Raw genomic sequence first — 8,491 nt, 5'->3', positions numbered from 1 at the left:
CGTGGCGGCTAGAGTCTTCTCGTCCTCTGGCTTGAGATGGCTGCCACCTATGGGTCAGATGATTGTCTGCCACCATTAAGCAATTGGTAATTAAATATTTAATTGGTTTTCCCTAAACAGTGTAAAATTTTGGAATTTTATTTTCACGAAATTTATTTGTCACACACAACGAGTCTGTGTGGAAAATGTCAGCTCGATTGGATCACGGCAAGTGGGTTAAAAAACGAGCGAAAGATTTGCACGGTCCTAAGCAAGCAAGCGAACTTAATATAAAAGATTTAAAAAATTAACCCGTAAAAACAAAGTTTTTCACTATAAATCCTTTATATGCGTGGCGGCTGGAGTCCTCTCGTCCTCTGGCTTGAGATGGCTGCCACCTATGGGTCAGATGATTGCCTGCCACCATTAAGCAATTGGTAATTAAATATAAAAAAAATTCCTAAAAAGTTTAAAATTTTGGGGAAAAAAATTCACGAAAATTAATTGTCACGCACAACGAGTCTGTGTGCAAAATGTCAGCTCGATTGGATCACGGGAAGTGGGTTAAAAAACGACCAAAAGATTTGCACGGTCGTAAGCACGCAAGCAAGCAAGTGAACTTAATATAAAGGATTTTAAAAATATATTCACCTGTGGAGGACGCGGGGATCGATCCCGCGACCTTTGGCATGGGAAGCGAGGGCGCTACCAACTGCGCTACTCCGCCACGGCCTGTGGAGGGGTTACGCTCTGGGCTCGTACACTGTGACGTTCAGCCAAAGCCATGAATGAGTTCTATTTGAATATATGTAAAATACATTTTTTTTGCCTAAAAAGTGTAAAATTTTGGGAATTTTTTTTCACGAACATTAATTGTCTAGCACAACGAGTCTGTGTGGAAAATGTCAGCTCGATTGGATCACGGGAAGTGGGTTAAAAAACGACCGAAAGATTTGCACGGTCGTAAGCAGGCAAGCAAGCACGCAAGCAAGCAAGCACGCAAGCAAGCAAGCACGCACGCAAGCAAGCAAGCGAACTTAATATAAAGGATTTAAAAATGCAAACAAAAAGAAACAACTCTGATAATGATATTAATATGCACTGTCCTTGAAATTGATTGGTCCACACCTGAGACAGCTTTCCTTAGAGCCTAGTCTACATTGGTGTTGGACCAGATGACAGCAAAAGGCGTACAACTCGAAAACAATGCACTATCAGAGTATTGAGAGCTCGGGGTAAGCATTTACACTATGAGGCCTCCTTTACCAGTGGCAAAATATAGTAGTAGGTTTTTACCCTTTAAACTGGTACAAAACTGACTTCAATGCCCTGTGAGCTCCTCACACAATCCAGCATGGTGAGAGCCCACGATGGATCGTAGGCAGGCCAACCGGAATGTTTCAAAGTGGCTTCGGTGTTTCAGTAAAAGGGTTTCACGTGTGTCAAGCACAGAGAAGGGAGGATGGGGGTGGGGGCAGTGACGGCTGCCAAGAATCCACGGAAGCTTCGTACGATATTCTTAGGTTTTTTCGGTAAAGTCACGTAGGTAAAGAATTAAAATTAATAAAAGTAAAATAAAAATCAAATAAAAATCACGACGTTTCGGAGGCAACACAAGCTTCCGTCTTCAGGTGGAACCGTCACAGCACGATAGCTGTATCAAGTAGGAAGGCCAGCGTCTCGAGAAGCTGTGACTTCTTGTCTCGTTGTCTGTTAAAAACTCTAACAAATAGGTGGAATTCCTCCCCATAGAGGGGCATTAATTCTAGATTTGAAGCTTTCGTGACTGCAAGGAATCATATTCTTAGGTTTTTTTCGGTAAAGTCACGTAGGTAAAAAAATAAAATTAATAAAAGTAAAATAAAAATAAAATAAAAATCACGACGTTTCGGAGGCAACACAAGCTTCGTACGAAGTGGTAGCCCCAGGCCGCTTCTACGCAGCTTTAAACAACAACCGCCATTCGCCACTCCGTGCCGGTGACGTCACCGCGGTGCTCGTGCCAAGCTGCCACGTGCACACTTGACACAGCAATCGTGCTGTGACGGTTCCACCTGAAGACGGAAGCTTGTGTTGCCTCCGAAACGTCGTGATTTTTATTTTATTTTACTTTTATTAATTTTATTTTTTACCTTTACCAAAAAAACCTAAGCATATGAATCCTTGCAGTCACGAAAGCTTCAAATCTAGAGCCACGTGAAGTGTCGAACGTTCGCTGGCATGTCACGGGACAGACCCCAGGTGCCGTGGGCTGACTGAATGGTGGCTCGGAGATGTTAACTCTCTCGCCTGGTATCCAGGAGGTCGTGGGTTCGATCCCGACCTCAACGATGCCTGCTGATGTAAATTTGGAGTTTGCGTTTCTCTCTCATCATCATCACAGTGGCTAGGGGATGTTAACTACCTCGCCTGGTATACAGGAGGTCGTGGGTTCGATCCCGACCCTAACGACGCCTGCTGCTGTATATTTGGAGTTTGCGTGTCTCTCTCTCATCATTATGGTGCCTATGAGATGTTAACTACCTCGCCTGGTCTACAGGAGGTCGTTGGTTCTATCCCGACCCTGACGCCTTCTGTATATTTGGAATTTGCGTGTCTCTCATCATCATCATCATCTCGGTGGCTAGGAGATGTTAACTACCTCGCCTGGTATACAGGAGGTCGTGGGTTCGATCCCGACCCTGACGATGCCTGCTGTATATTTGGAGTTTGCGTGTCTCGCACCTCTCTCCCCGTGGTCGTGTGGATATTTCTCCCGATCCTCCGGTTTTCATCTCCACATTTAAAATCAACGTTATTCGTTTAAAGTATTTGGCTGCTGTACATTTCCGCGTGATAAAAAAAAACAAACTTGTACGTATTCATTTGTGATGGCCAGGTCGAGTTTGCGTCTCTCTCTCTCCCCATGAAAGAGAGCTACATAGCTCGGTGGGGCATTACCTGCTAAAATAAAAACATATTTACGTACAACAGTCGAGGCTTTAGGAGTGTAACCCCCCCCCCCCCCGCGTTCTTCACTACAAGGCTCGCGGGCCACTGGCTGCCCCTGGTGGCCTTTAGTGGGGCCCCGACACAAAACACAACACGTGACACCCCCCCCCCCCCCCATCATCATCGTGCTGCTGTCAAACCCCCAATGGTTTAAAAATGATGTGTGCGGGCAACCTCACACAGGCTGATGTCTTCATAGCTGTCAACCCCTTATCAGTGCCCTACCTTGTTACAGACCAATTCAGAGACATTATTGGTCACCCCGTGCCCCTTAAACATCTCAACGTTCATAATGCAAAGTCCCGCCGTCACAAGGGAGAAACACAAATAGAATAAAATTATGTTACTAAACAAAAACTTTTACTGGTTGGAACCTCCTGGTTACACCAGCCCACAGGGGATTATTGTGTCCGTCCGTCGTGGAGGGAGGGGCTGGGTGGGGAGGGGAGGGTGGGGAGGGTGGGGAGGGGCTGGGTGGGGAGAATGGGGCTGGGTGGGGGGTGGGAGGGCTGGGGCTGGGTGGGAAGGGGCTGGTCACCCCGTGGTGCCCTTATAAAACTCAACGTTTAACCTACTCACGCCGGCTTGTGCCCGCCCTCACAGTCGGCCATATTTGCGGAATACACCACGCCGCCGTTGACCCTGGCCATTGACCGAGCAACCCAACGTTCCTACCAGCTCAATGATGTTACTAAACAAAAACTTTTACGTATTCATTTTGATTATAATTGGTGTCAACGATGCTACGTATCATGCAACTGTCTGCGATCTTGCATGCTGACGCTGCTGCTCGCTTGACACATGATGCACACACACACGTGATGCACACACACACACACACGTGATGCACACAGACACACACACACGTGATGCACACACTTGCCGTGTTGTGAATTCACAACGGCGTCGCTACTTTCGCCTTCTTCGCCGCAGGAGGTAACGCCGCCAGGGTCGCTGCGCTGTGGCGTGTGTTTGTGTTTGGGAAACTCCGCGTGTGGAGGAAGGTGTCGCCTGCGCGCATGATCACGCGTTCAGAGTTTTTGGCCAAGATACATTTCCACATGACAAGCCACTTCATCGGGCAATCGTTTGTGGCCAGGTCGCTTCTGAGAAAAAATATCTATGGAGCTCAGTAGGGCCTTACCCGGTGAAATGAAATGAGAATCAACATCATCAACATCATCAACATCAACACCATCAACATCAACACCATCAACATCAACACCATCAACATCAACACCATCAACACCATCACACCATCACCACCATCAACATCAACAACATCAACAACATCACCACCATCAACATCACCACCATCATCAACACCACCATCAACAACATCACCACCATCAACATCAACACCACCATCAACACCATCAACATCAACACCATCAACATCAACACCATCAACATCAACACCATCAACATCATCAACATCAACACCATCAACATCAACAACATCACCACCATCAACATCACCAACATCATCAACACCACCATCAACATCAACAACATCACCACCATCAACATCACCACCACCATCAACAACATCACCACCATCAACATCACCACCGTCAACACCACCACCATCAACATCACCACCATCACCACCATCAACATCACCACCATCACCACCACCAACATCACCACCATCAACACCACCACCATCAACACCATCAACATCACCACCACCATCAACACCACCACCATCAACACCACCACCAACACCACCACCAACACCACCACCATTAACATCAACACCATCAACATCACCACCATCAACATCAACACCATCAACATCATCACCATCAACACCATCAACATCAACACCATCAACATCACCACCATCAACACCACCACCATCAACACCATCAACACCATCAACATCACCACCACCACCAACATCAACACCATCAACATCACCACCATCAACACCACCACCATCAACACCATCAACATCAACAACACCACCATCAACATCACCACCATCAACACCACCACCATCAACATCAACACCATCAACATCACCACCACCACCAACATCAACACCATCAACATCACCACCATCAACACCACCACCATCAACACCATCAACATCAACACCACCACCATCAACACCACCACCATCAACATCACCACCACCACCAACATCAACACCATCAACATCACCACCATCAACACCACCACCATCTACATCAACACCACCACCATCAACATCACCACCATCAACACCACCACCATCAACATCAACACCATCAACATCACCACCACCACCAACATCAACACCATCAACATCACCACCATCAACACCATCAACATCAACACCACCACCATCAACATCACCACCATCAACACCACCATCAACATCATCACCATCAACATCACCACCACCACCAACATCAACACCATCAACATCACCACCATCAACACCACCACCATCCACACCATCAACATCAACATCACCATCAACATCACCACCATCAACACCACCACCACCATCAACATCGCCACCATCACCACCAATCACAAATTTCACCATCTGGTCTAACACCGTTTGAGACTCGGCTCGAAAGAAAGCTGTCTCTAGTGTGGACCAATCAGTTTCAAAGACAATGCATAAACTATCAGAGTATGTGTTTTGTTTGCATTCTGACCACAAGTATACGTGGTTGATGCAGACTTGATTCCTTGTAAAAAGGGTTTTCACTTTGGTGTTTTAACATCTCAACACCTGTTTTGTCGCCAGAAAAAGGGGGAAAACCTATTCTCGTATTTTTGGTACCGGCAAAGGAGGTCCCATAACGGTGAAATAAAAGTTTAGTCTTAGAATGAAAAGTCTGGCATCTCTACACACTCGCACACAACATCCCCCATTCGCCACGAACAAATACCCCCCCCCCACCACCACATCCTGAACATCCTCGTGGTGCAAGTGCTGTCAGCGAGCACAGAGGAATGCCCGTCGAACTTCTTTCGAACCGTACGTAGCCACCCGTGCGAATCGAATGCCAGGAAAGACACACACACAGACACACGCACGTGACATAATCACATCACTACGAGGTGAAAACGTCTTTGACGCACTTTTAATGGTTCACTGGGTGGAGCAACGCGCGGTCACCGAGATCCGAGGGGTCATCGCCCCCCTCTCCGCCCTGCCCCCCCCCCCCATCAGGGGGAGGGGTGGAGCAGCGAATGACCCAAGACCCCGACCACGACCCCGAACACCACAGACGCGACGTAGTTCGCGTGCGTACGGAGAAGGGGTGGGGGGGGGGGTGATGGTGACGCGCGCAGACTCCCTCGTACAAAACGAAGGATTAAAATAAAAAACGAAGTCAAAGTCTCGAGTTTTGTGAACGTCAATGGCAATAAATATGTGTCCACATTCCACTATGGAAGATCCAGAAACTCTCTCCTCTCTCCTCTCTCTCTCTCTCTGCGTCACCTGCCCCGGGAGGGCATTTGGGCCGGGGGGGGGGGGTGAAGGGGGGGTGAGAGGGGGGGGGGTGTAGGGGGGGGGGTGTGAGGGGGGGTGAAGGGGGGGGGTGAAGGGGGGGGGGGTGATAGGGGGTCTCTCTACACTGTCCCAACCTCACCCCAGCGGTGAGGCCAGACCCCCCCGAACCCCCTCCCCCCCCAACACAACCCTGCTGTGCTGGGACCCCCTATGCCACCCCCCCCCCTCTGTGCTGGGACCCCCCCCCCTCTGTCCCTCTGTGCTGGGACCTCCACCCCCCCCCCCCCCCTCTGTGCTGGGACCCCCCCCCCCCCCTCTGTGCTGGGACCCCCCCCCCCCCTCTGTGCTGGGATCCCCCCCCTGGGACCCCCCCACCCCAGATCCCTGTGCCGAGCCCCTGCTGCTGCACCTGTAGTTGCAGCTGCTACTGCAGCGTGGACTATGACCGCGTCTCTCCCCCGCGTGCGCCACCGCCACCGCCCGTCGTGCGAGAACGCTGCACCTGGACGACCCAGGTGGAGTTAGGCGCACACAGTACACACACACAGTACACACACACACACAGTACACACACAGTACACACAGTACACACACACACAGTACACACACACAGTACACACACACAGTACACACACACAGTACACACACACACACAGTACACACACACACACAGTACACACACACACAGTACACACACACACAGTACACACACACAGTACACACAGTACACACACACACAGTACACACAGTACACACACACACAGTACACACACACAGTACACACACACAGTACACACACACACAGTACACACAGTACACACACACAGTACACACACACAGTACACACACACAGTACACAGAGAACACACACAGTACACACACACAGCACACACACACAGCACACACACATAGTACACACACACACAGCACACACACAGTACACACAGCACACACACACACAGCACACACACAGCGCACACACACACAGCACACACAGTATACACACACACACAGCACCCACACAGTACACACACACAGTACACACCCACACAGTACACACACCTGCGCACAGATCGACACAATCGCACAATCGCATGTACTCCAGCCACGCGAGCACGCACGCCCACAAAGACAAAGGGGGACGGTTTGGGGGTCACGTGACATTCGCGAGCACCTCTGGAGAAGGCCGGCACGGCATGCGACAGCGCAATGTGGTGGCCAAAACCACGCCTGGCCGCCTTTGTCTCCCCGGTGCTGACGTTCTGATAACACCAATGCACCCGGTGCTTATTTAAAGGCGGCCTTTGGGAAAGGGCCACGGGACCGCTTCAGGTGTTCGTCACCGACGTTGTCCGCAAACGGAAATTAAACTCGGATCGCCGGGGCTTCGGTAGCGCGCGGCACGCTAACTCGCCACAACTATCACACACACACACACATGTACACACACACACACATGTACACACACACACACACATGTACACACACATACACACACACATGAACACACACACACACACACGAACACGTACACACACGTACACACACACACGTACGTACACGAACACACACACACACACGTACGTACACGAACACACACACACATGTACACACATGTACACACACACGTACACACACACGTACGTACACACACGTACGTACACACGTACGTACACACGTACACACGAACACACACACGAATACAAACACCTGCACTCGCAATCATAAACAAAGAGACCCCCCCCCCCCCCGTGTAGCCTGTAACAGACTGCTGGGGCAAGTGCTGTTAGCGAGCAGCACCTAGGAAGGCCGGCACGGCACGCGAGGGGGTGGGTGGCCAGCACCACGCCCGGCCGCCTTTGTCTCACCTGTGGCGATGTTTACACACCGCAGCAGGTACTCATTTGAGACCGAGTCGACCTAGGGGAGGCCCAGGACCGGTTCAGATAATCGTCACCGGTGTTGGCCCTGAGCGGGCAATTGGACTCGGGTCGCCGGGTTCGGAGCGCACCGCTGCACCACCACTCTCCCCACACGCACACACAGGTGCGCAGACACACA

The sequence above is a fragment of the Lethenteron reissneri genome, chromosome 52, assembly GCF_015708825.2.
Source record: "Lethenteron reissneri isolate LAM-NWPU_2019-01 chromosome 52, ASM1570882v1, whole genome shotgun sequence".
NCBI classification, from domain to species: domain Eukaryota; kingdom Metazoa; phylum Chordata; class Hyperoartia; order Petromyzontiformes; family Petromyzontidae; genus Lethenteron; species Lethenteron reissneri.
Note: the sequence above shows the minus strand (reverse complement) of the source record.